The sequence below is a fragment of the Canis lupus genome, chromosome 14 (genome assembly GCF_003254725.2).
Source record: "Canis lupus dingo isolate Sandy chromosome 14, ASM325472v2, whole genome shotgun sequence".
NCBI lineage: Eukaryota > Metazoa > Chordata > Mammalia > Carnivora > Canidae > Canis > Canis lupus.
Genome location: NC_064256.1, coordinates 18,989,575 through 19,017,334, shown reverse-complemented (window position 1 = coordinate 19,017,334; position 27,760 = coordinate 18,989,575). Strand labels below are relative to the sequence as shown.

The window sequence follows — 27,760 nt, the reverse complement described above, 5'->3', positions numbered from 1 at the left end:
GTTAGAGTGCTGCAAAGGTAAAGATCTGCTGGAGAGTTGGAAAAGGGGGGAGAATACAGTTAACACAATGAAATTCTTAGAAAATTAGGAATTGGAAAGAACTTCTTCAATCTGAAAAAAAGATCATCTGCAAAAGAACATCCGGCAAACATCATGCTGAATGGTGACAACTTTCCCCTGAGATAAGAACACAAAGATGTTCTTTGTCACCACTTCTATTCAAAATTAGACAAGAAGTTCTATCCAGTGCTGTAAGACATTAAGATTGTAATAAAAGAAATAAACTACCATTATTTTCAGAGGACATAAATGTGTCTGAAGAAAATCCAAAGGAATCTATAATTATTAGAAATAGTAACTGAATATAGCAAGTCTAATATAGAAAACACTAGTAAAATAATTTATTTTAAAAATTACCTTTATAATTTTAAAATAAAACATCAAACACCTACTAATAAATCCAAATGAAAAAATGTATAAAAATCATACTGAAAGTACAAAATTTAAAGAGGCCTTTAAATGGAGAGATGCATGTCAAGTTTCCTTAAATTAGGTTATAAATATAATGTAATCCCAATCAAAATTTCAATGGATATATTTTTTAAAAATCAACATCAAATTCTAAAGTTTTTATGGACTTTGGAAAATTTTATTTTATTTTTTGTATATTTTTTATTGGAGTTCGATTTGCCAACATATAGCATAACACCCAGTGCTCATCCCATCAAGTGCCCCCCTCAGAGTCCATCACTCAGTTACCCCATTCCCCACCCACCTCCCTTTCCACCACCCCTTTTTCATTTCCCAGAGTTAGGTATCTCTCATGTTCTGTCACCCTCTCTGATATTTCTCACACATTTTCTCTCCTTTCCCCTAAATCCCTTTCACTATTTTTTATATTCCCCAAATGAATGAGACCATATAATGTTTGTCCTTCTCAGATTGACTTACTTCACTCAGCATAATACCTTTCAGTTCCATCCACATTGGAGCAAATGGTGGGTATTCGTCTTTTCTAATGTCTGAGTAATATTCCATTGTATACACAGACCACAGCTTCTTTATCCATTCATCTTTCGATGGACACCGAGGCTCCTTCCACAGTTTGGCTATTGTGTACATTGCTGCTATAAACATTGGGGTGCAGGTGTCCCGGCGTTTCACTGCATCTGTATCTTTGGGGTAAATCCCCAGCAGTGAAATTGCTGGGTCACAGGGTAGCTCTATTTTTAACTCTTTGAGGAACTTCCACACAGTTTTCCAGAGTCACATTTACCAGGTCACATTCCCACCAACAGTGCAAGAGGGTTCCCCAATCTCACATCCTCTCCAACATTTGTTGTTTCCTGTCATGTTAATTTTCACCAATGTCACTGGTGTGAGGAGGTATCTCATTGTGGTTTTGATTTGTATTTCCCTGATGGCCAGTGATGCGGAGCATTTTCTCATGTGCTTGTTGGCCATGGGTAGGGCTTCTTTGGTGAAATTTCTGTTTTGTTTTTGTTTTGTTTTCCCCATTTCATGATTGGATTGTTTGTGTCTTGGGTTGAATTTAATACGTTCTTTATAAATCTTGGATACTAGCCCTTTATCTGATACGTCATTTGCAAATATCTTCTCCCATGCTGTAGGTTGTCTTTGAGTTTTGTTGACTGTTTCTTTTGCTGTGCAGAAGCTTTTTTTTTTTTTTTTTTTTTTTTTTTTTTTTTGTGCAGAAGCTTTTTATCTTAAGTCCCAGTAGTTCATTTTTGCTTTTGTTTCCCTTGCTTTCATAGATGTATCTTGCAAGAAGTTGCTGTGGCCAAGTTCAAAAAGGGTGTTGCCTGTGTTCCCCTCTAGGATTTTTATAAATCTTGTCTCACATTTAGATCTTTCATCCATTTTGAGTTCATCTTTTTGTCTGGTGTAAGAGAATGGTCTAGCTTCATTCTACTGCACGTGGCTGTCCAATGTTCCCAGCACCATTTATTGAAGAGACTATCTTTTTTCCAGTGGATAGTCTTTCCTGCTTTGTCGTATTAGTTGACCATAGAGTTGAAGGCCCATTTCTGGATTCTCTATTCTGTTCCATTGATCTACGTGTCTGTTTTGTGCCAGTACATACTGTCTTGATGATCACAGCTTTGTAATGTAACCTGAAATCCGGCATTGTAATGCCCCCCAGCTCTGGTTTTCTTTTTCAATATTCCCCTGGCTATTTGGGGTCTTTTCTGATGAGATCAGGCACGTTCAGGGTGGTATGGCTGTAGACTCAGGGTCTTTTCTGATTCCACACAAATCTTAAAAGGATTTGCTCCAACTCTCTGAAGAAAGTCCATGGTATTTTGGTAGGGATTTCATTAAATGTGTAAATTGCCCTGGGTAGCATTGACATTTTCACAATATTAATTCTTCCAATCCATGAGCATTGAATATTTTTTTCATCTCTTTGGGTCTTCCTCAATTGCTTTCAGAAATGTTCTGTAGTTTTTAGGGTAGGTCCTTTACCTCTTTGGTTAGGTTTATTCCTAGGTATCTTATGCTTTTGGTTGCAATTGTAAATGGGATTGACTCCTTAATTTCTCTTTCTTCAGTCTCATTGTTACTGTATAGAAATGCCACTGACTTCTGGGCATTGATTTGGTATCCTGCCACACTGCCGAATTACTGTATGAGTTCTAGCAATCTTGGAGTGGAGTCTTTGGGTTTTCTAGGTACAGTATCATGTCATTGGTGAAGAGGGAGAGTTTGACTTCTTCTTTGCCAATTTGAATGCCTTTTATTTCTTTTTGTTGCCTGATTGCTGAGGCTAGAACTTCTAGTACTATGTTGAATAACAACGGTGAGAGAGGACATCCCTGTCGTGTTCCTGATCTCAGGGGAAAGACTCTCAGTGTTTGCCCACTGAGAATGATATTTGTGTGGGCTTTTCACAAATGGCTTTTAAGATGCTGAGGAACGTTCCCTCTATCCCTATACTCTGAAGAGTTTTGATCAGGAATGGATGCTGTATTTTGTCAAATGCTTTCTCTGCCTCTATTGAGAGGATCCTATGGTTGTTGTTTTTTCTCTTGTTGATATGATCTATCACGTTGATTGCTTTACGAATGTTGAACCAGCCTTGCATCCCGGAGATAAATCCCACTTGGTCATGCTGAGTAATCTTCTTAATGTATTGTTGGATCCTATTGGCTAGTATCTTGTTGAGAATTTTTGCATCCATGTTCATCAGGGATATTGGTCTATAATTCTCCTTTTTGGTGGGGTTTTTGTCTGGTTTTGGAATTAAGGTGATGCTGACCTCATAAATGAGTTTTGAAGTATTCCATCCCTTTCTATCTTTCAGAACAGCTTTAGTAGAATAGGTATTGTTTCTTCTTGAAATGTTTGATAGAATTTCCCTGGAAGCCATCTGGCCCTGGACTTTTGTGTCTTGGGAGGTTTTTGATGACTGCTTCAATTTCCTCCCTGGTTATTGGCCTATTCAGGTTTTCTATTTCTTCCTGTTCCAGTTTAGGTAGTTTGTGGTTTTCCAGAAATGCGTCCATTTCTTCTACATTGCCTAATTTATTGGTGTATAGCTGCTCATGTTTTTAAATCGTTTGTATTTCCTTGGTATTGGTTGTGATCTCTCCTTTTTCATTTGTGATTTTATTAATTTGAGTCTTTTTTTTTAATAAGACTGGCTAATTATTTATCTATTTTATTAATTCTTTCAAAGAACCAACTCCTGCTTTTGTTTATCTGTTCTACAGTTCTTCTGGGCTCTATTTCATTGAGTTCTGCTCGAATCTTTATTAACTCTCTTCTTCTGCTGTGTGTAGGTTTTATTTGCTGTTCTTTCTCCAGTTCCTTTAGGTGCGAGGTTAGTTTGTTTGAGTTTTTTCCAATTTTTTGAGGGATGCTTGTATTGAGAGGTATTTCCCTCTTAGGACTGCTTTTGCTGTCTCCCAAAGATTTTGAATGGTTGTATCTTCATTTTCATTAGTTTCCATGAATCTTTTTAATTCTTCTCTAATTTCCTGGTTGACCCTTTCATCTTTTAGCAGGATGCTATTTAACCTCCACATGTTTGAGTTTCTTGCAAATTTTTCTTGTGATTGAGTTCAAGTTTCTTTTTTTTTTTTTTAATATCTGTTTTTTTTTTAATTTATTTATTCGTGATATTCAATTTTCAAAGCATTATGGTCTAAAAATATGCAGGGGACAATCCCAATCTTTTGGTATCGGTTGAGACCTAATTTGTGACCCAGTATGTGGTCTATTTGGGGAGAAAGTTCTATATGCACTTGAGAAGTATGTGTATTCAGTTGCATTTGGTTGTAAAGTTCTGTAAATATCCGTGAAATCCACCTGGTCCAGTGTGTCATATAAAGCTCTTGTTTCTTTGGAAATGTTGTGCTTAGAAAATCTGTCATTTGCAGTAAATGCCCTGTTGAAGTCTCCCAGTATAAGTGTATTATTATCTAAGTATGTCTTTGGTTATTAATTGATTGATATACTTGGCAGCTCCCATGTTATGGGCATAAATATTCATGATTGTTAGGTCCTCTTGTTGGATAGATCCCTTAAATATGATATAGTGTCCCTCTTCATCCATTACTACAGTCTTTGGGATAAACTTTAGTTTATCTGATATGAGGATGGCTACCCCTGCTTTCTTTTCAGGACCATCTGAATGGTAAATGGTTCTCCAACCTTTCATTTTCAGGCTGTAGGTGTCCTTAGATCTAAAATGAGTCTCTTGTAGACAGCAAATAGATGGGTCTTGCTTTTTTATCCAGTCTGAAACCCTGCACCTTTTGATGGGATCATTAAGCCCATTCACGTTCAGAGTTACTATCGAAAGATATGAATTCAGTGTCATCGTATTACCTATTCAGTCCCTGTTTTGTGGATTATTTCTTTGGCCTTCCTCTCTCTTTTACTGGGTCCCCCTTAATATTTCTTGCAGAGCTGGTTTGCTGATCACATGTTCTTTCAGTTTCTGCCTATCTTGGAAGCTCTTTATCTCTCCTTCTATTCTGAATGAGAGCCTTTCTGGATAAAGTATTCTTGGCTGCATGTTCTTCTCATTTAGGACCCTGAATATATCCTGCCAGCCCTTTCTGGCCTGCCAGGTCTCTGTAGAGAGGCTTGCTGTTAATCTAATATTTTCCCCTTATAAGTCAGTGATCCTTTGTCTCTTGTTGCTTTAAGGATTTCTTCTATATCTTTGGAATTTGCAAGTTTCACTATTAAATGTCGAGGTGTTGAGTAGTTTTTATTGATTTTAGGGGGGGATCTCTCTATCTCCTGGATCTGAATGCTGTTTCCCTTCCCAGGTTAGGGAAGTCCTCAGCTATGATTTGTTCAAATATGCTTTCTGGCCCTCTGTCCCTCTCGGTGCCCTCTGGAATCCCAATTATACGTAGATTTTTCCTTCTGAGGCTGTCATGTATTTCTCTTAACCTTTCCTCATGGTCTTTTAATTGTTTTTCTCTTTTTTCCTCAGCTTCCTTCCTTGCCATCAACTTATCTTCTACGTCACTCACTCTTCCTTCTACCTAATTAACCCTCATTGTTAGGACCTCCAGTTTGGATTGCATCTAATTTAATTGATTTTTAATTTTGGCTTGATTAGATCTAAATTCTGCAGCCATGAAGTCTCTTGATTCCTTTATGATTTTATTCAGAGCTACCAGTAGCTTTATAATTTTGCTTCTGAATTGGCTTTCTGACTTTCAAGTATAATCCAAATTCTGTAACTCTGGGGTACAGAGTACTGTTTCTGATTCTTTCTTTTGTGGTGAGTTCTTTTTTCTAGTCATTTTGCTCAGTGCAGAGTGGCATTATGAGCGGGCTGTGTCAAAAATATCAACCACGACCTAAGTAAATTTTACCCTAGATGATTGTGCCGAGTTCAGAGACCAGAAATTGAAAACAAAGATCAGAATGAAATAAAACAAAAGGATCACTAAAGTGAAAAACAAATTTTAAAACAAAGTAGTAAAAAATAAAAGTCCAGGAATCCTAAAGAAGAGGAAAAAGAAAAAAGAAAAGAAACAGAAAAAAGAAAAAAAGAAAAAAAAAGGAAAAGAAAAAAAGGGAGGGGGGACTGGGAGATGGTGGTGGTGACAAAGTTGCAGTGGAGGGAGAATGTAGTCTACCTGAGGGGTTCTAGAGGGTGATCCTCTTGTTTCTGAGTATATTAAGTTTTGTATGTTAGAAGATCTGAGGCCCAAATTAATGTAAACCAGAAATGCTGGTAGGGGACCCCACCATTGACCACCAAAACATAAATGAGATAAAAGAGGGGGGCAGAATGGGATTGGGGAATCTCACAGAATGAACCAGCACAGTATACCACTTGGTTCTGGGTGCATACTGGTCATGTTTTCAGAGGTATTAACTTCTGCCATTGTAGAACAAAATGAGGCAGAGAAAAGAAACACAAAACAACAACAACAACAAAAAACATATCTTGTATATCTCCCCAAATTAAGTGTAGTATGTTGAAGGGACTCTAGAAGTGGAAAATATATCTAGGACCTGTAATTGTAGAAATATGAAAGTCAAAAAGGAAGAATCTCAAAAATGAAGAGGTGGTAAAATATTGTAGTTAAGGTGGGAAAAGAGAAAAAAAAAATTGGATATTTACAGTCTGATCTCAAAACGAGTTGTACTGGAAAAAGGAAGAAAAAAGAAAGGAGGGGTACCCTCCGGTTCTATATACTGTAAATCCCTCGACTTCCCCTGGAGCTTTCCAGGGCTCCTTGGTCAAGAACTCGCTCTCCCCCTTTCCTTCCAGCTGGTCTTCTGGGGGAGGGGCTGCTGTGCTGATTCTCAGGTGTGTGCACCTGGGGGAGCTGCCCTGCCTCCTGCCGGGTGCCGGGCTCAGTGGGAGCTGTTGACTCTGTGAGGCCTCTGTCCCCTGTCCCCCGCCCAGGCGCACAATGACACAGGGAGGAACGACAACAGTGGCGGCGGCCAGGTCCCCAGCCCTGGAGTCAGCTCCCCCAGTCACCACCGCAGTCTCCCAGTCCACGCTGGCCTGGAGGCTCCGGGGGCGGGGGCGGGGGCGCTGACCTGCACAATTTGGGGGGAAGGTGGTAGGAGCGTCCTCGCTGCCCTGGGCCCTCCCCACCTCCGCCTGGCTCCGGGGCCTGCGCTGCTGGAATGGCGCTCCCGGGCCGCGGCTCCCAAGGCTCCCAACGCGGCAGGGCGCAGCCCCCGCCCCGAGCCGCCGCCTGAGCTGCTCCCGACCCGCTGGGTGGCGCTCCGGCCCTTGACCAGCTCCGCCCCCCCCCCCCGCGCCCCGGGGAGCCCGCCCTCCGTTCGTGACTCCGGGAGACCGGAGGCTCCACGGCCCTCCCGCCAGCCTGCCCGAGTTCCCTGCTGAGCGCCTTTCCCCCCGGGAAGAATCCGGTGTGGATTGTTGAAGTTCCCGCTTTTCCCGGGCTGGGCCTTCCTGACCCCGAGGCTCCCGCCCCGCCTCAGCCCGGCCCCTGGATTATTTTGTATTTTTTCCCGCCTTCCTACCTCGTAGAAGCGAAAACCCTTCTCTCCGTAGCGTTCCAGCTGTTCCCTCTTTAAATCTCAGGTCAAGTTCGTAGGTTTTCAGGATGATTTGAACGTTATCTAGGTAAGTCGGTGGGACAGGTGAGTTGAGGTACCTACTCCTCCGCCATCTTGCCCCGCCCCAATTCTAAAAATTTATACAGGAATTCAAAGGCCAAGAACAACTGAGGCAAATTTATAGAAAAGCAGGAAAAGCAGACAAGGACTATTATAATGCTCCAATATATAAGGTGGTGTTGAACTGGTGCATAGATAAATGAAAATACCAGTATGGAAAAGGACTCATAATTCTCTAATATATGATAAAATTGACCTGTCAGTGCAATGGAAAGAGAATGGTCTTTTCAAAAATCATGCTAAATCAACTGGATATCTATTTTTTTAAATTATCGATTCTTTATATTTCTCAATGAATTAACATGGATTATAGACATAAATGTAAAAAGTAAAACTATAAGACTTTTAAAAGAAAACATATGATTAAGTATTTATAACCTTGGAATAGTCCAAGATTTCTTCAATACAAAGAACACCATAAAGAGAAAATGTGGAAAATTGCACTACATTAAAATTAAAAACTGCTCTTCATCCAAAGATACCACTGAGAGAGTGTAATGGCAGGCCATAGGTTGGAGAAGAGTTTTAAAGACTAACATTGGTAAAAGGATTTATGTCCAGAATATATGAAGAACTCTTACAGGACAATTTTTAAAAAGTAGGCAAATCAGTAAAAAATTGGACAAAAGACTGAATAGGTACATTACAAAAAGTTATATGCAAATCGCTAGTACACATGACAAGGCACTTGTCATTAATTATCGAGGAAGTACAAAGTAAAACCACAATTTTATATTTATACCCTTTTATCAAAATGGTTAACCTGAAGCTGACAGTATCAACTGTTGACAAACAGGAGGAACAATTGAAGCACTCATTTCTGCTTATGGTGGTGAAATTAATACAAATTGCTTTGGAAATCAGGTTGGTAGTATCTACTACAGCTATATTTATGTAAAACCTGGAACCCAGCAAATTCACTCCAGGTACAAACACAGAGAAATGAGTCCATTTGTAAACCAAAGGATATGTACAATGATTTTCATTGTATTATTTTTAAGCAGCTAAAAACTGAAAAGAATGTAATACCCACCAACTAAAAATTAACAAAATGATATATTTGTCCAATGGAATATTAATGAAGACGAAAAAGTTACTGCTACAAACAGCAGCAAGGAGGAAATTCACAAGCATAATGTTGAATGAGAAAAGCTGGTAGAGTACTTAATGTATAACTTCACTTATAAATATCAAAAACAAAAAAAAAAAATATCAAAAACAGTATAACATAATCTAAATCTAATGAGCAAGTATTGAGTGTAGGGAATTTGAAATTAAGTCTAGGTAGACATTTTTTTCTTTTTTTCTTTGGAATACTTATATATTAGAGTAAGAGGATTTTGAAGTTAAACAGTAAGCTCAAAGGCTATCCACATAGTTACCCCTTATTCTTTAAAAAAAGAAAATAAATTACAGTTCAATTTAATTAACAAATTAATCTAAAATGTTAAAAATCAGCATAAAGGTTATCATAGAGATTGGTAATGGCTTGAATGAATTTCTGGGATACAGGGGATGTTCTGTTTCTTGATACGGACACTGGATATATGGTATGCATTCACCTGACGAGAATTCATAGAGCTATACATTTATTATAATTTGTACACTTTTTTGGTAAGTTGTACATTTCAATAAAAGTTTGCAGAGTACATGTTTCAGAAAAAAACAAATGTCATTTTGAATGTATGAGTCAGAAAATTAGGTAATATTAAGTCATTGTGAATGTAGAACATATGGCAAGGTATATTTCATAAAAATGTAATCATATGTGTATCACTGGGAAATCAATGTCACTTAAAAATAGTAACAGTGACTACTAAATGAAGTTACTGAAATTGAAGTATCGTATTAAGTTAAACTTTTTAAAAAAGCTTTATTATGTATGGAACGAGAAAGAGACATTATTATCTGATTTGGAAAATTTCCTACCTTAGAATATTGCCTAAATTTGATACAAAATGTAGACAACTATTCTTTTTGCTGATATTCTATGGAAATATTACATACAATACTTCAAAATGTCTCTCACATACAATGTTATTGCAGAGAATATGTTTGGAGGTTTTAGTTTATTCATTTATCATCTAATTCTGAAATGGCACCAGATATGTGAGAGTAGCTTTCATTTGTTTTCCTAAGGTTAATATAAAATTAATAAGTAGATTATATGTTCACCCTCCAAAAAATCACTGTGAAAGGAAACACTTTGTGTAACATATACCAAATAATCTGTGATAGAGGATGGAAAATGTTCTAATGATAAGTTTAGAAAGGCATATTGCTCCAAGAATAAAATGGGCTATTAGCAATACACTCCTTAAAAGTACTAATTTATAAATAAAATAAAATGTGTTTCTTTTAATTCTGTAAATATGAAGGCATCTTTCAATAAATGAATCATGCAATTATTATGTAATTGTAGATTATTTTTAAAATAATAAAATTAAAGAATTGGTTCTACAGATTTTAAAGTTAAAGGCGGTACAATGGTCTTTAAAACAAAAAATCCTGCTATGATTTGACCATACGTGAACTCTGGAAAGAAAACCCAATATTTTTGTTTTGTTATGTTTCTCCTTTCTAGTGCTTTTAATTTTTAAATAATACAATTAGTATTTAAGAGCTTCTGAGAGCTGTAAAACTGACCTAGGTTTAGACTTTGTTTCCTTTCTTAGATGTTGCATGATCTTCGGTAAATTACTTAGCTTGGCTGATCCTCAACCTTCCCATCTGTAAACAGCTACAAAATATTATGTTGAGCTTACACATACATAATGCTTAGCATAGTACCCGCCAATAAATGTGCATATCAGATTGTTTTACTTTGATTCTAAGAAATATTAAACATGACCTGATCCTACCAAGCTTAGTCTCAAGGAATATGCTGATTTATCTTTAAAATCATGGGCCTAAATCCTTTTTCTTGTGTACCTCTGCAGAGCTGAGAGGTTGACACTCAAAAAACAAAAACCAAACCAAAATCAAGATTGCTCAAAACTTGGCAGAACCAAAAAAGAAATACAACTATATGTATAAAACATTTCATGTAAAGATTGGTCTTTTGGCTTTCTGAATTTCAATAAAAGCAGAAAGAAAAAATTTAAAAGCCCACAATCCCAATTTTCCCCACCCCCCCCAGGGGGGCTCTAAGTATGATCCTGTCTTCCACTTTTCAGAGAGTTTGCAATAAACCCAAGGAATCTGCATTTAAAAAGCTTTTCAGGGATCCCTGGGTGGTGCAGCGGTTTAGCGACTGCCTTTGGCCCAGGGCACGATCCTGGAGACCCGGGATCGAACCCCACGTCAGGCTCCCGGTGCATGGAGCCTGCTTCTCCCTCTGCCTATGTCTCTGCCTCTCTCTCTCTCTGTGTGTGACTATCATAAATAAATAAAAATTTAAAAAAATAAAAATAAAAAGCTTTTCAAATAGTCCAGATGTGTAGCCAGGTTTAAGAATCACTGAATAAAAGCAATTAGCTTAAGTCACTATGACATGATCCATGGTGACTTACTGAAATAGATATTCCCTTCCCATTTCCCTCCCTAAAACTTTACAAGCAGATCCTGGGAAGAAATCTTGTTCTAGTCTTTGCGTCTCAAGATCAAAATAATGGTTTCACTTTAACCTTATTGCAATAATATTTTCCCAAAGAATAAGTCCACTACATGAGGAAGAGTAGTTTTATCCAACACATACCTACCACTCCTTTCATCCACCATATCCTACTTCTCTTATCTATTTCATTCCACAAGAACTTCTTTTTGTGGTGACATTATCTGCAAATAGCTGTATTTCAAATATTCAATTACAATATATATCTAAGAGAATCCCTTTGAAGTTATTCAGTATTGTAACTGAATTCCAGAAATCAAAAACAGCAGAACTTCACTAACTATAGAAGATGGTATTAAATTTGTTGAACTCTAATTTCTTTTCTTTTTTTAAAGAATAAGGGGTAACTATGTGGATAGCCTTTGAGCTCTAACACAGTTAAACAGTAATGTTTAACTTCAAAATCCTCTTACCCTAATATTTAAGTTTCTAAATAAAAAAAGAAAAATGTCTACCTAGACTTAATTTCAAATTCCTTACACTCAATACTTGCTCATCAGATAATGATTAACCAAATTTCCTGAAAGTACTTTTTATTTTATATTTAAATTGTTAAACCAATTTAAAATGATACAATATAACACAATGACTAAGTGCTGAACTTTGAAATCAAAAAGCCCAAGTTTGAGTACTATCATTTGCTCATTCTCTGAACTTGGCAAATTTACTTAATCTTTCTTTTTCAGCTCAGAATCCTTAGAAAAAACAAAGACAAAATGTATCACTGCGTTGGCCACAGGTATGTTGATAGACTGATTTCCTAGGACATCTGCAGAAAAGTCATATCTTATACTAACACTCTCTCTAAACAATCCATCCATAGGATAAAGGGAGAGATCTTATCTTAACACTTCTATTTACCGTTGGTCAAGGTTTTTCTTCATGGATTGTTGCATACATGGGGGACTCACCAGTTTCCAAGGCATTTTATGACTCAGAAGCAAAAGGCAGTCTTAGGACAGGGTGCATTAAACAAACAAACAAACAAACAAACAACTTTGAGTTTAAGGCAAGGCACTCTCATGTTGTATCCTTAAGCTGTACAATGGATGTGAAGCAACCATTCTAGTCAACTCTTGGCCTGTAGTGGTAGCAGTGACAGTAGGTGGCAACAGCAGTATATCAGTTAGCTATTGTCACAATAGTGCTACCAAACAAATCACCCCAAAGTTAATCACTTGAAACAATAAGCTATGCATAGCTACCACTACAGGTTGGGCTCAGCTGGGAATCTTTGTTTGAGAATGCCAGTTAGTTGGACACGGCTCCAGGCTACAGAGTCATGAATTGGCCCCACGCTGAAATATAAAGGCTGTCTAGCACCTGTTCTCATGGTAGATCCCCAGAACACAAAAGTACAAGACTTACCTCTGTAAACAATTCACTACTCTGTTTCTTCACATTCTGTTAACATTCCACTGGCTAAATCAAATCATATGTCTAAAACCAAATTGAAATGATGGGAAAATATGTGCCATCTATCGTGAAGTCATGGGCCAAGGTGTGGAAGAAGCATTCTTTTATAGTTGAATGATGAATTAGGATCAATAATACAATCTACTACAAAGAGACCAGTGTTTATAGTGTAGGAGCAGTGTAAGCTGTTCTTAAGGCCACTCTGATCAAGGAAATGCTCAGATCTTAGTGACATACGAAATGAATCCAGTACTCTGGATAATCCTCAATTTTTTTAATATTTTCATCTGTAAAACAGGGATAATAGTAAACCTTAGCTTATAGGGTATATATTTGGGATTTTAAATGAAATAAGTTGCATAAAACAACTCTCAGCACAAGAAATGTTACATACCTACCAAAGAAAAGGGTCATTTAACTACATTTCAGACATGCCAGAAGCCATGAGTGAGTAAACAAGAAAACCACATAAATTTAGTTTATTTTGACTTATTGTAGGAAGATAAGCAATAATTTTGTTCTTAATTGCACTGGGTTAATTTAATAGCATGATCTTTGTAAATGTAAGGTAGAATATTTGATGAATATTGAAGAATGAAATGAGGAAAGATAGAGGGAATCCCTCAGCTATTCCTCATCTCATTTAGGAAGTTGTTCTGCATTACCATTTGACTGAATTAATTTTAGTTGTAAAGCAAAGCTACTTTTGATATAAGCATCTGGTCTTTGCAATTGTAGAAAAAGGAGGAATTAAAATTGCTCAAGGAATTCTCCATAGTACCAGAGAGATATAATTTCAAATTCAGCAGTAATTAAAGAAAACAAACAATTAAAAAATGTCACATAGCCAAGTCAGTATGGCTGATTATAAAGGGAGGCATGGGAATTTGTTTTTTATGGTAAATTTCAAACAGTGACTATAAAATTCTTTATGTAAGAGATGAGATGGATACCAGGAAGTAGAAATCTGTAGGTAGAAATTCTCCTAGTGATTATACTAGTCATTATTATTAAATATTTGTATTTGGAATTAATAACATTAATCTAAATAGATATGTGTATGTATATATTTAAAAAGACTTTCTAGCACACTTGTCTGATGTTCATTTTATTTCTCTATTCTACTTTCTAATTCTTCACTCTGAATGATTGATTCCCCAATATTAACTAGGAAGTATTCCTTATATACCCCTAACTATGCCTATCCAAAGCTTTAATGCTCTGTTAACAACATTCTATTTCTATTGGAATACAACTATATATCAAGTCATGGGAATATATTAAAAAATTATGTTTATGTTTTAGTATCCACTACATGCCAGTCATTTCAAAAGAGAGAGGTTGAAACAACCTACACATATATGTTTGGGAATTTTTCTTTCTTGAAATGATGAGAACATGCCTTTAAAAATCCACCATGTTACAAATATACCTCTTTCAACATAATGGTAACTACAAAAACAGGAAAAGAAGTTGATGGAAAGTTTTTTTGAGACCCAAACACAGGCAGTTTTTAGTATGGTCTATTTAAAGAGCATTTTCTTGTAGAGACCCAGGGGAGCCTTACAAAAGTGGTTTGTTTGTATTTTTAGCTTTTATCACATGATCTTGGGCAAGCCTTGATTTTCCCATACACACCATGTGAGACTAGCAGTTATAGTTTGTATACAGATTTGCTGCTTTTTTAAAAAAAATATTTTATTTGTTTATTTGTTGATGAGAGAGAGAGAGAGAGAGAGCCAGAGACATAGGCAGAGGGAGAAGCAGGCTCCAAGCAAGGAGCCTGATGTGGGACTCAATCTGGGACTCCAGGATCATGCCTTGCCAAAGGCAGATGCTTAACCACTGAGCCACTCAGGCATCCCTACAGATTTGCTTCTTACAGAATTTCAAAGGGATCAAAAATTTGGAGAATCCTGCAAAACTGAGAGTTTGACTTAGCCTGGAAGTGTGAATCTTTGCACGTGACAATGAGTTATCAGGCTTGGAGAAGAAGGCAGTTGCAGCTTTCTGAGGACAGAAAACTTAGGGGAGCTGTGGGCTTTACCCTGCTGGGCTGGGGTGCCCTGTCGAACTCACAAGGCTGCCAGTATCAACACACTAAGGAGACTCACCCTTCAATAAAAAACTTCACTGTTATTCCTTCAATGAGCCTTAGGTCTTCAGGATATTTCTCGAGGACTTCTAGTTAATTTTCAGAGAAATGTGGTCCTTTTAGAGATAAATTAGATTTGAGGGAAAGAGGTTACAGTTTCTGGCTTTATTTCCTTTACTTTTCTCTTCATGAGTAATATTGCAGTTTTATTGTCTATTTTTCACCAAATTGTCTTAAATTGCCATTGTATATTGATATTTTGATCTCTTTTTTCTAATACAAATGGCTAGTAGAGTCCTGATTTCATAATCTGATGAGTGTGTAGCGTTGTGTTATTCTTAGTTATTGGGTCTTCCTTAGATAAAAATGTGATTTAAACTAATTGTTTGCAACATCATTCTTGTTTTGCTTTTGTCCCTTTGAAATTTTATTAAGGGAAGGATTTCTCATCAGTCACTTACATCTCAATGAGTAGGTGAGTCACCACATGCTTTCTCCTAAGTCATTTGGCATTTAAAGCCTTAACTCTATAGAAATAAAGCTATTAAGGCAAAGTTTGTCCGAGTTTGTGAGCATTTTGTTTGGAGCAGGATTTTTCTTTATTCCTTCCTTCTTTTTTAAAATTGAAGTATAGTTGATACACAATGTTACATTAGTGTCAGGTATACAACATAGCAATTTGACAACTATACAGTCATTACCTTATGCTTACCACAAGTATGGCTACAATACTATGTTCCCTATGCTGTACCTTTCATCTCCATGACTTATTCATTCCAGAACCAGAAATTTTCTTAAGTGCAACTAAAATTATATCATGTAGACAATTTCACACTTTGCCTACTATACATGGTTATTGTATATAAACATCTCTCCAAATCTAAATTCTAAACTTCGTTAGCTCAGAGGATATTTGAAGATACTTCTTTGGAGCCTTTAACAAAGCCTAAAAATAAGAATACCCTCACATACTTATAAAATAAATTCAAAATATTGCAACATAATAGTATTTGAAATTATTATCCACATGATTGAATAAGTACAACTTCAAATCCAGATCTCATTCTCTGCTACATTGTGGGGACCAGGAAACTCTGGTCACATCCCTTTTTGGTAATGTCATTTGAAATATCCAGGCATGTTTTCAGTTCTGCAATAAATCATTATGAGAACATTTTTAAATTATCTGTCTAAATTTGCATTTTGGAATCCTATGCTATATAAGATATTGTGTTAAATGTTTTCAAGCGGTTTCACGTTGCATCATGTCACTAAATTATTCACTTTTATTCTGATGGGAAGATACTGCCTATCACTGAAAAGAAAAAGTAAAGGTCTACAATTTGTCATATTTTGCAAAATAATACAAATGAAGAATAATACACAATGAGAAAATTTGCCTTGAACTAATTGTTTCTAATTTAATCAGCCATCTTTATATTGCAAAGACAGAAATCCAAGTCAAATTACATGAATTCAAATAATGGAAATGATTGAGTGATGTAAGTAAAAAGTTCAAGGTTACTTTGAACATAGTTGTATCCAGAGATTTTTATGATAGCAGTAAGGTTCTGTCCCTTCTATCTCTCTACTCTGTTTACTATGTGGTTAGCTTCTATTTCAGGCAAAAATAATCACAGGAATCCCCAGGCTTATAATGTCCTTACAAGCTGTGATCCCATAGAAGGGAGGCAATTGTGTCTACACCAACATCCTTATCAATTCCTAAGAAGAACTTTGATGGGGCCTTGCATACATATTCACTGTTGTAAGCAGTGAGTTGGGGTTTTATGATTAAATGCCTTGAGAGAATCACAAGTTGCAGAGGAGAAGTACTTCCCAAAAGAAAAGTGTTTTACACAGCCAAATAGAAAGAGAAGTCTACTGAATTACTGAATTACTGGAATTTTCAGGTTCAGATTTATTTTTGCTTATAATCAATAATTTAGGTTAATTATAAATATTATGCATATGCAAAGAAAACAGCCTTTATACTGAAACTTTCCTAAATATATTATCAGCTTCTAAGTCATAAAACATTGTAGAAAAAGTAATATAATAACAGACTTATAAGTTAGATACTCTTGGGATCCCTGGGTGGCGCAGCGGTTTGGCGCCTGCCTTTGGCCCAGGGCGCGATCCTGGAGACCCAGGATCGAATCCCACGTCGGGCTCCCGGTGCATGGAGCCTGCTTCTCCCTCTGCCTGTGTCTCTGCCTCTCTCTCTCTCTCTCTCTCTCTCTGTGACTATCATAAATAAATAAATAAATACAAATTAAAAAAAATAAATAAATTAGATACTCTTGAACTTATGAATGGCAAATTGTTCCATGTTAAAATCTGTATATGCTAATCAACATGTGTCTGGAAAATACTGAATCTATATGTTTTGATAATGATTTTATAATTTACTCTATTTCAGGATAACTTCAAAGTATGACAAAGTATTTAATATATAGCAACATCTCCATTCTCTAAGTCAGGTCTAGGCAAACATTTTCTATAAAGCATTAGATAGTAAACATTTTAGGCTTGTGTGTCATAAGGATTCTATTGTGACTTCCAACCAACTCTGCTTTTGGAGTACTAAAGAAGCTATACATAATTCCTAATGAATTTGAGTATGGTTGTGTTCCAATAAAACTTTATTTATAAAAATGTTGGTGGACTTAATATGGCCCATGTGTTGTAGTTTGCCAACTCAGTGAACTTGGCTTACAGAGAAAATCATGACCTGTACTGACAATGATTTAATCACAAACAATTCTAAGTTAAGTCAGTCTGTTTCTGCTTCATTTCAAATGTCCTGCTATTAATTGGAGGATTGTCATAATTAAGTAGAAGAAATAATATTTTATAATTTATAATTACATAATACTCTCATGAGAAATTATTCATTGGTTCCTCAGAATAACCAATGCCATGTTACTCTGAGTCTTTCCCGTCATTCAGCAAGGCATAGATTCCTTTCATTTTAGGAAGTTTACTTATAATCTCTCTGGGAACATAAACAAGAAATAACAAAAATCATAAATGTGAAAACTTTTTTTCTGACCTCTCAAGCTAAATAGGTCCTCAAACATTTGCTTATGCCAGTAGGATTCCTGGATTTTTGTTTAAATAATTACAATGCACCCATAGCTCATTGATAAAGCACATCTAATTCCCGCAGTTACTTCTACAATGCATAAATATATTTGTATAACATTACAAGTATCCTACATAAGAAAAAGTATCTAAAACAATCATTTACTTACTTAATGCTAAAAATTGACTGACAGGTACGTTTGTGTTCAATATGCAACAATAAAAGCAGAGTATTGTATACAAATCACCTTTCCTCCTTTCTCTCACAAATGCCACAATGCAGATAAATAATGAAAAATATGATCAAATACATAATACATACAAATAACATTTTGAAAAATAAACAAATGAGGAAACATTTTTTAAAGATTTTATTTATTTATTCATGAAAAACACAGAGAGAGAGAGAGAAAGAGAGAGAGAGGGAGAGAGGCAGAGACACAGGCAAAGGGAGAAGCAGGCTCCATGCAAGGAGCCTGATGTGGAACTCAATCCTGGGACTCCAGGATCCCGCCCTGGGCCGAAGGCAGGCACTAAACCACTGAGCCACCCAGGGATCCCTAGAAATATCTCATACATGTTTATTCACATCAAAAAAGTTACCTGGGTGAGATTTAGTGGCAAAAGGAAGAAAATATAAGTCTCTGTTGTTTAGTGATAGAGGAAGGGTGTGAGGGTGAGATGGTAAAGGAGTGAGTGAAGAGTTAATCCCTGAGATTTATCCATAGGCAAATTCAACAAATGTGTGGAAAGTCTTCTCTTGGTAATTAGATTCTCTAGACATGGGAAGATATAAAACATTGCCCAAAGGCATAAATGAAGCAAATGGGATTAAAAAACAAGTGAAAACTCAAAATAGAAGATTTGTTTGTGGACTCCTTGCTTATGATTATATGGCTCCTAATAATGAGACTGCATTGTTTAATGTGAAGCTTCTGTTCATATTGTGATTGTTCTCTTATGTAACAGCAATTATTTTGGATTCATCATCCAAGTTTTCCTTTAAAAACTTGGCATCAAATATTTTTGGCTCCTCTTCTTCCTCTAACCAAGAATAAGCATCAAATTGAGCAATATACTAGTTGAGAAGTTTCTGCAAAGCAATCCTAAACTGTAATACCCTCATTGTCTACCACAAAAATCTAGTTTCCTGAGAAAGATAGTAAATTTTTTTTTTGTTAATAAATCCTTTCCAGGGCAGCCTGGTTGGCTCAGTGGTTTAGCGCCACCTTCAGCCCAGGGGGTGATACTGGGGACCCCGGATGGAGTCCCACGTCGGGTTCCCTGCATGGAGCCTGCTTCTCCCTCTGCCTGTGTCTCTGCCTCTGTGTGTGTGTCTCTCTCATGAATAAATAAATAAAATCTTAAAAAAAATAAATCCTTTCCGTAACACACTGAAAGTCTTCATGACCTTGAATAATCAAAATCCGTATTTTGTTCATAGCCTGTCACCATATATTTTCGAAGCTGGACTGGTGAATTTGAGAGTCTTTTTATTTCATTGTGATAGAGCATGTGACAATAGATCTATCCTCTCAAATTTTTAATTTTACAATACATTATTATTAACTATAGGCTTTATGTTGCAAAACTCTCTAGAATTTACTCATTTTTCATAACTGAAACTTTATACCGATTGAGTAGCAACTCTCTATTTCCCTCTCCTGCCACCTGTCTCTTGCCAACCACCATTCCACTCTGCTTCTGAGTTTGACTGTTTCAAATAACCCATATATGTGGAATCATATAGTATTTCTTCTTCTCTGATTATTTCATTTAACATGATGTCCTCAAGTCTCATCCAAATTGTCATATATGGCAGGATTTCCTTCTTTTTAAAAGGCTGAATAATAATTCCATTGTTATTTTAGTTTTTAGTTTGATATAGTCTCACTTTTTTATTTTTGCTTTTGTTTCCTGTCCTTTTGGTGTCATGTTGCAAGAGACTATTGCCAAGATAAATGATGTGAAGCTTTTCCCCTATGTTTCCTCTTAGGAATTTTATAGTTTCAGGTCTTACATTCAAGTATTTAATCCATTTTGAGTAGATTTTTGTGTATAGTGTAAAATAAGGGTCTAATTCATTCTTTTGCAAAGTGATATTCCAATTTCCCCAACACCATTTGTTGAAGAGACTTTCCATTCTCCATTGTGTATTCATTGCATCTTTGTTGAAGATCAGTTGACCGTGCACGTATAGGCTTATTTCTGTATTCTCTATTTTGTTCTATTGGTCTAAAGTCTGTTTTGATGACAATACCACACATTTTAATTATTATAACTTTCTAATAAAACTTGAAATCAGGAAGTGTTATACCTGCAACTTTGTTCTAAAGATTATTTTAGCTATTTGGGAACTTTTATATTTCCATATGAATTTTAGGATTTTTTTTTATATTTCTGTAAAACATAATACTAGGATTTTGATAGAGATTGCTTCTAATCTGTAGACCACTTTGGAAAGTATCAACATTTTAACAATATTAAATCTTCCAACCCATGAACATGGAATGGGATGTCTTTACATTTATTTGTTTCTTCCTTAACTTCTTTTAAAACTATAAAAACTAAAAAATAAAAATAAAAACAAAAAATTAAAAAATAAAACTATAAAAACTATAAAATGTTTTATAGCTTTCGGTTTACAAGTCTTTCACCTTCTTGGTTAAGTTTATTCTGAAGTATTTTATTCTTTGCAATGCTATAGTAAATGATATTTTCTTAATTTCTTTTTAAGATAGTTTTTTTCCTAGTGTATAGAAATATAATTGATTTTTGTATGTTGATTTTGTATGCTGCAATTTTATTGAGTTTGTTTACTAGTTCTAAAAGTTTTAGCATTTTTAGGGATTTCTACATATAAGATCATGTTATCTGCAGGTAGAGATAACTTTACTTCTTACTTTCTTATTTGAATACCTTTTATTTATTTGCTCAGGTTAGCACTTACAGTACTATGCTAAATATTAGAGGTGAAAATGGGTATCCTTGCCTTATTCCTTAGCTTAAAGGAAAGTTTTCACTTTTTCACCATTGAGTATGATGTTGGCTGTGTGTTTGTCTCATAGAGTCTTCATAGTGCTAAGGTAATTCCCTCCCTGGCTTGTTAAAACCTTATGAAAGGATACTGAATTTTGTCTACATCTATTGAAAAGATCATGTAATTTTTTTCCTTTATTCTCTTAATGATGTGTATCACATTTACGGACTTTGTATGTTGAATTACCTGTGAACCCCAGGAATAAATTCCACTTTATCATGGCATTTAACCCTTTTAATGTACAGCTGAATTCAGTTTGCTAGGATTTTGTCTAGGATTTTTACATCTCTGTTCATAAGAACATAGGTCTATAGTTTTCTTGTAGCTTCTTTGGCTGTGGCATCAGGGCAATGCTATTCTCATAAAATGAGTTTGGAAGTATTCCATCCTCTTCACCTTTTTGGAAGAATTTGAGAAAGATTGGTGGTAGTTCTTTAAATATTTGGTAGAACTCACAGGTGAAGCCATCCAGTCCTGGGATTTTCTTTGTTGGAAAGTTTTGATTACTTATTCAATCTCCTTACTAGTTATGAGTCTGTTCAGATTTTATGTTTCTTCATGATTCAGTCTTAGTAGGTTGTATGTTCCTAGAAATACATCCCTTTTTTTAGGTTATCAATTTATTGCTGTACAATTGTTCATAGGAGATCCTTATGATGCTTTCTAGGTCTGTGGCATAATTGGTAATATCTCCTCTTTATGGTTTTTGTTATTTGACCCTCCTCTCTTTTTCCTATTTAATTTAACTAGTGGTTTGTCAATATTGTTGTTCTTTTCAAATAACCAATTCTTTGTTTCATTATTTTTTTTTTCTTTTTGTAATTCTTTGAGGTATAGAGTTGTTGATATGATGTCTTTCTTCTTTTTATCCATTTTTATGTATTATTATTAGTCCTTTTTACACTCTATCTTTTTATTCTGCTATTCCTATCACACGGTTTCCATTCTTAAAGTTACATAGTGGTTGCCAGGAAGAATAGACAAAATGAAGCATATAAGCCTCTCTGCTAAGCTGAGTCTGCCGACTACTAAGGTTTATTCATTGAGTTAGGATTTACACATGGTGAAATGTACAAATCTCACACACACAATTCAATGGGTGCTCTGTACAACATATATTCTAAGAGATAAAATATTTCCATAATGGCAGCAAATTACTTTGTGTCCTCTTTCACTCAATTCTTATCCTCTAGGCAGCCACTGTTCTGAACACTTTTGCTACAAACTTTCCTGTCAGTAATGTTTTTGCTGTTTCCCATATTTTTTTAATAGAGAGTGAGAATGAGGGGGGTGGAGGGGGTGGAAGGACAGAGAGAGGGAATCTCAAGTAGACTCCATGCTGAGCACAGACCCCAAAGAGGAGCTCAGTATCACAACCCTGATATCATAACCTGAACTGAAATCAAGAGTCTGTTGCTTAACTGACTGAGTCACCCAAACATCCCCCCATAAACTTTTCTATGCTGTGTTTTCATTTACCATTTTTGTCAAGATGATTTCTAATTTCTCTCCTGGCCCATTGGTTTTCAGATGTTGTAAATTTCCATATATTTGATGAATTTTCCAGTTTTTCTTCTGCTGTTGCCTACTAATTTCATTACACTGTGGTAAGAAAAGATACTTGGTCTGATTTCAAACTTCTTAAGTTTAAGACTGGTTTTGACATAACATGCAATGAATTTTGGAGAAAGTTCTGTTTGTGCTTGAGAGGAATGTGTGTTCTGTGCTGTTAGGGTGAATATTCTGTATGTATCTGTTAGGTCCATTGGTTTAGATTGCCATTCAAGTTCATTCTTTTCTCATTGATTTTCTGTCTGGATTGTCTATTCGTTATTGTAAGTGTGGTAGTAAAATCTCCTATTATTGTTGTATCACTTGCTCCCTTCAATTCTGCTAATGTTACTTTATATATAAAGATGCTTTAATGTTTGGTGCATACATATTTAAAATTGTTATAGCTTCTTGGTAAGTTGACTTTTTACCATTTTATAATATTATTTTTGTCCCTTGTGACTCTTTTGAATTAAGTCCAATTTTTTTCCTGATATAAATATTACCGCCCCTGCTCTCATTTGGCTATGATTTGCATGGAATATCCTTCCCATCTCTTCACTTTCAGCCTACAGTCCTTAAATCTACACTGAGCCTCTTGTAGACAACACATAGCTGGAAATTATTTTGCATATCAATTCAGACGCTATTATTTTGATCAGATAATTTATATTTAAAGTAATTACTGGCACAGAAGGACTTAGTACTGCCATTCTATTCATTGTTTTCTTTCTATCTTTAGTTCTCTTGTCTATCATTCCATTGCCTGCTGTCGTTCTCTGTGTCATTTTTTTTTTATTTTCCTATTGGTATACTTTGATTCTTCTCTCGTTTACTTTTGCGTGTTTTCTATAGGTATTTTCTTTATAGTTAGCATGGGGCTTAAATAAGATAACCTATAGTTACAATAGTTTATTTTAAGCAGATAACAACTTAACTTCAATCTCATACAAAAACTTTATACTTCCACTTCTCCCTCTCCACATATTATGTGTTGATGTCACAATTTACAAGGAAAATAGAAGGCATAGGGAAAGAAAGCTATACCACGAGAGAAGTGCTTATGAATATTACATCCCAAAGTGCAACCCCACTGAAAGAATGAAACTTAATCAGATTCTGGAGGACTTTCCCTATGTTATACCATAACACCACCCCATTAAATCTTCATTACAATAACAGTGAATTACAGTTAAATTTGCCAGAAGATATAAACTATATCTGAGGGGGGAGTACTTCAGGAACCCCACAGCCAAGAAGAGACAAAAACTAAGAGGAATTGGAAGCATTCAAAAGAAGTATCTGCTACGTGGACACACAACAAACATTGAGCAGAGCCCAAATCTTAGCCAAATTAAATAAATCTTCATAGTAAGGCTCTCTTTACCTCAATTTCTATTGCACAAAATCACAAAGCATGCTAAAAAAGCAAGGAAAAGCAGTATGAAAAGACAAACTAATCACCAGAACCAGACTCGGAGATGAAACAGATGTTGATGTTATCAGACAAGGAATCTAAAATGACTATAATTAATATATTAAGGGTTATAAAGGAAAAAGTAGGCAATATGTAAAAAACAAATAGACAATGTAAGAAATGTAAGAGGAGAGATGGAAGCTGTAAGAACGAATCATAAAGAAATGTCAGGAATCAAAAACACTGTAACAGAAATGAAGAATGTCTTTAAGGGCCTGGCAGTAGAATCAAAATGGCCCAGGAAAAAATTAGTCAGCTTGAAGATATATCCATAGAAATTATCCAAATTAAAATGTGAAGATATAGCAATAGAAATTATCCAAATTAAAATGTGAAGAGAGAAAAAAAGGAATGAAAAAAGGAGAAAAGAACATTCAAGATAATTGAGATAGTATAAAAAATTGCAGCATGTGTGTAATTGGAATATGAGGAGAAGAAAGAGAGATCAGAATAGAAGAAATATTTGAAATAATGATGGCTGAAAACTTTTCAAATTGATCACAGGAACCAAACTGCAAATCTTGGAAACTCAAAACATAACATCATAAAAAACATAAAACATAAAACATCATAAGAAAACAATAACAAAAAGCCACCTTGGTATACCATAGTCAATCTTCAAAAACACGAGAAAATCTTGAAGACAAAAAATACCTTACCTACATAAGAACAAAACTAAATTATAGTGGACAGCTCATCAGACACCATGAAAGAAGAAGAGAAGACAGTAAAATTTTTTAACTGTTAAAAGAAAAAAAAAAACACCACCAGCCTAGAATTCTATATTTGGCTAAGTATCCTTTAAAGTAAAGAAGTAATATTTCCTCATACAAACAAAACCAGAGAATTAATTGCTAGCAGACTTGACCCTCAAGAAATGTCAAGAAGCAGTTTTTTCAGGCAAAAAATAAGAAAAAATATATATGTCAAAAGTTGGATATACATAGGAAAAGAGAGAGAAAAATAAATACAGGTAAAATATAATCCTTTATTTTTTTCATTCTTAATCTAAAAGATAACTTGGTTTAAAGTAATAATAGTAACAGTATATTGGGTGATTACAGTATGTGAGTGAAAGGAAAGGAAAGGAAAAGAAAAAGAAAAGAAACAGGAAAAGAACAGAAAAGAATAGAAAATAAAAGAAAGAAAAAGAAATGTCACAAGCAATGGAAGGAAGAAACTGAGAACACACTTTTTACATGCATGTACATTTCACACAAAGCACTATTGTGTCATTTGAAGGTGGGCATATATTATTTAAAAATGTATATTACAAACTCTGGGGCAACCACTAAAAAGGAATTATAATTGATACGTTAAGGGAGCAGATCTAATGGGATTACATAAACACTCAAACCCAGAGAAAAAATATAATAACAAAGAAGAAACATGACAAATGTAACAAATAGAAAAGAGATAAATGCATGGTAAATATTAATCCACCTACATCAATAGTCATGTTTAATGTGAATAGTATAAATACACACATTAAAAGATTTCATAGTAGTTAAAAAGCAAGACCCATCCATACATTTTCCACAAAAATCGACTTTACATAAAAAGACTAATATACTACAAAAGTAAATGGATGGAGAAGGATATACCATGTTAAGACAGAAAGCTGGGAGGGGGGGGAGGAGCAAGATGGCGGAGGAGTAGGGTCTCCAAATCACCTGTCTCCACCAAACTACCTAGAAAACCTTCAAATTATCCTGAAAATCTATGAATTCGGCCTGAGATTCAAAGAGAGACCAGCTGGAATGCTACAGTGAGAAGAGTTCGCGCATCTATCAAGGTAGGAAGACGGGGAAAAAGAAATAAAGGAACAAAGGCCTCCAAGGGGGAGGGGCCCCGCGAGGAGCCGGGCTGAGGCCGGGGCGAGTGTCCCCAGGACAGGAGAGCCCCGTCCCGGAGGAGCAGGAGCTGCACCGACCTTCCCGGGCGGAAAGGGGCTCGCGGGGAGGTGGAGCAGGACCCAGGAGGGCGGGGATGCCCTCGGGCTCCCTGGGACAGTAACAGCAACTGCGCGCCCGAGGAGAGTGCGCCGAGCTCCCTAAGGGCTGCAGCGCGCACGGCGGGACCCGGCGGGACCCGGAGCAGCTGAAGGGGCTCGGGCGGCGGCTCCGCGGAGGGGGCTGCGGGGCCCTGGGAGCAGCTCGGAGGGGCTCGGGCAGAAGAAGAGGCTCCGTGCGGTGGGGGCTGCGCGGTTCCAGGAGCAGCTCGGAGGGGCTCGGGCGGCAGCTCCGCGGAGGGGGTTGCGCGGCCCGGGAGCGCGAATCCACCAGCGCAGGCTCCGGAGCACAGGGCGCCGGGACACAGCCCAGGATCCAGCCTCCCCCGGGACAGGCAGAGGCCGGGAGGGCCCAGGACAGCAAGGACGCTCCTGCCCCAGCTGAGCAGATCAGCGGCCCCGCCCCGGAGCCTCCAGGCCCTGCAGACGGAGTTCCTGCCGGAGCTGAATCCAGGTTTCCAGAGCTGCCCCGCCACTGGGGCTGTTCCTCCTGCGGCCTCACGGGGTAAACAACCCCCACCGAGCCCTGCACCAGGCAGGGGCACAGCGGCTCCCCCAACTGCTAACACCTGAAAATCAGCACAACAGGCCCCTCCCCCAGAACACCAGCTAGACGGACAACTTCCAGGAGAAGCCAAGGGACTCAAAGTACACAGAATCAGAAGATACTCCCCGGTGGTTCTTTTTTTGTTTGTTTTTTTTTTTTGTTGTTGTTGTTGTTGTTTGGTTTTGTTTTGTTTTGTTTTGCTTTTTGATTTGTTTCCTTCCCCCACCCCCTTTTTTTTCTCCTTTCTTTTTCTTTCTCTTTTTCTTCTCTCTTTTTTTTTCTTTTCGTTTTTTTCTTCCCTTTTTTTTCCTTTCTCTTTTCTTTCCTTCTTTCTCTCCTCTCTTTTTCTCTTTTTCCCAATACAACTTGCTTTTGGCCACTCTGCACTGAGCAAAATGACTAGAAGGAAAACCTCACCTCAAAAGAAAGAATCAGAAACAGTCCTCTCTCCCACAGAGTTACAAAATCTGGATTACAATTCAATGTCAGAAAGCCAATTCAGAAGCACTATTATACAGCTACTGGTGGCTCTAGAAAAAAGTATAAAGGACTCAAGAGACTTCATGACTGCAGAATTTAGAGCTAATCAGGCAGAAATTAAAAACCAATTGAATGAGATGCAATCCAAACTAGAAGTCCTAACGACGAGGGTTAACGAGGTGGAAGAACGAGTGAGTGACCTAGAAGACAAGTTGACAGCAAAGAGGGAAACTGAGGAAAAAAGAGACAAACAATTAAAAGACCATGAAGATAGATTAAGGGAAATAAACGACAGCCTGAGGAAGAAAAACCTACGTTTAATTGGGGTTCCCGAGGGCGCCGAAAGGGACAGAGGGCCAGAATATGTATTTGAACAAATTCTAGCTGAAAACTTTCCTAATCTGGGAAGGGAAACAGGCATTCAGATCCAGGAAATAGAGAGATCCCCCCCTAAAATCAATAAAAACCGTTCAACACCTCGACATTTAATTGTGAAGCTTGCAAATTCCAAAGATAAGGAGAAGATCCTTAAAGCAGCAAGAGACAAGAAATCCCTGACTTTTATGGGGAGGAGTATTAGGGTAACAGCAGACCTCTCCACAGAGACCTGGCAGGCCAGAAAGGGCTGGCAGGATATATTCAGGGTCCTAAATGAAAAGAACATGCAACCAAGAATACTTTATCCAGCAAGGCTCTCATTCAAAATGGAAGGAGAGATAAAGAGCTTCCAAGACAGGCAGCAACTAAAAGAATATGTGACCTCCAAACCAGCTCTGCAAGAAATTTT

At 36.7% G+C, this 27,760-nt stretch overlaps 1 protein-coding gene across 31 annotated transcripts in view; it reads right to left on the bottom strand.

The window, feature by feature from the left end:
- The window catches only part of GNGT1 (G protein subunit gamma transducin 1), a 346,832-nt gene that overhangs the window by 172,982 nt on the left and 146,090 nt on the right, over window positions 1–27,760 (bottom strand). For 22 of the 31 annotated variants that reach the window (XM_049093550.1, XM_049093559.1, XM_049093560.1 and 19 more), the window contains one exon: window positions 7,501–7,599. The exons of the other annotated variants lie outside the window; for them this stretch is intronic. The gene's annotated coding sequence lies outside the window, so the exon portion shown is untranslated. The remainder of the gene's footprint in view (window positions 1–7,500; window positions 7,600–27,760) is intronic. 31 annotated transcript variants of the gene reach the window in all.